This window comes from Pteropus vampyrus, unplaced genomic scaffold, assembly GCF_000151845.1.
Source record: "Pteropus vampyrus isolate Shadow unplaced genomic scaffold, Pvam_2.0 Scaffold217, whole genome shotgun sequence".
Lineage (NCBI taxonomy): Eukaryota > Metazoa > Chordata > Mammalia > Chiroptera > Pteropodidae > Pteropus > Pteropus vampyrus.
In genome coordinates, this window is record NW_011888998.1 from 2,746,198 (window position 1) to 2,747,765 (window position 1,568).

A 1,568-nucleotide genomic window follows, 5' to 3' on the forward strand; every position below is an offset into this window, starting at 1 on the left:
GAACTCTAAGTTCAGAAGCTAAGAGGTCTCAATAAATTCAGAATCAAAGAGAATCATTCCCTATATCTTAAAATAGTAAAAATGTATAGCACATGCTAGTTATGATTCTGAGGCCACAGGCAGGCATTCTTTTGGGCTGAACTCTCCTGACCCTTGCTCTTGCTCTTTCTGAAGAAGGGCTGAGCAGGCAGTGCTGGGGTGAGGAAGTGGGGGATGCGGGGAACAGAATGGCTGCCCAGGGAACACAGGGAACAGAGCTCACAGCTCTCTCCTGGCTTCATGCCTGCCTTCATGCCTGCTCTTCTTCCCACCCACTGACCTGTTTGTGTTGGCCAAGGTGTCGGTGCTCAGAGCTAGGTTGGGTTTCTTCTCCCTGGCATAAGAGATAGCAAAGGCATTTCTCAACATATCTTTTTAGCTCAAGCTAACCTCACCCATCTCTAATCATTTCCATTTGCCTAACAACCATCTGAGCATTTATGTGTAATGTATTGGTCTGTGTAATTCCATTCATTTGCATTTAATCCCATGTCGTACCTGTTTTATGTACTCCCATATATAATTATCCCATCACCTCCTTTGGACCAACAACACCCTGAGGACAAAAACCTAGTTCTCTTGTGTCAGCCTTACCCTCCAACCTGGGCATCTCACAAGGACCGATCTTTAGACATGAGAGGGCAATTACTCCAGTATACCCATGACCTGCTGGGCAGACAGAGGCTGAAAACTCAAAACTATAGAAATGTCTCTCAAGCTGCCATGTGCAGCTGGCCCTGTCTAGACTCCAGATATAGATGCTGGACTCCAAAGCCAGCACTGATCCACTTTGGTCCCTCACATTCAAATAACACTATAATCTTAACAAGTGCCTTTACCTCCTGTTCCACCCTCCTGGGTATCTTTGAATCTCATCCCAGGACACAATCAGGTTTCTTTTTTTTTTTTTTTCCACCTGGGAGGTGCCATGGGAAAAGCCTATTGGTCAAGCAGTGACTATGACAAGGAGAACATTTTCCTTTTATGAAAACAAAAGAAGCAGCTGAGATCTAAGCCTCCACCCTGAGCTGTGAGAAAGGAAGTGGGTCACAATGAACAAACACAAGGAGTCCCCATGTTTTGCACCAAGGCTAGGAAGTCAGCGGCTGAGGGTAAAGCAATCCATCTGGTTGATCCACCTCTACTGGATCAGGATTCTCCAACTGGAAAGAGGCAAAGGGCAAGGGGGCGGGGCACTCAAGTGTCTAGACTGGACTACCCGGTCACCCAGCCCTTCCTCTTGTCAGATTCATACCTAGTTACTGTCTTAGACTCAGGTGCTATGACAGATATTGAGCAATATCAGAGGCGATCTCTAGGATCTTATGTTCAAGTCGAAATATGACATAAAGAAAAAAGAAATCCGTGAAAGACATACATACACCAAATACCATATACATGAATGAGGATGGGAGCAGTAATTTCCTCCTATAAGAGTTCTGAAGGTTTTTATAAAAATCACTTAAGACTAGGATAGATGGCAAGGATTTTAAAGAGGGGCAGCACTCTGAGCTTGGGCATAAAAGATG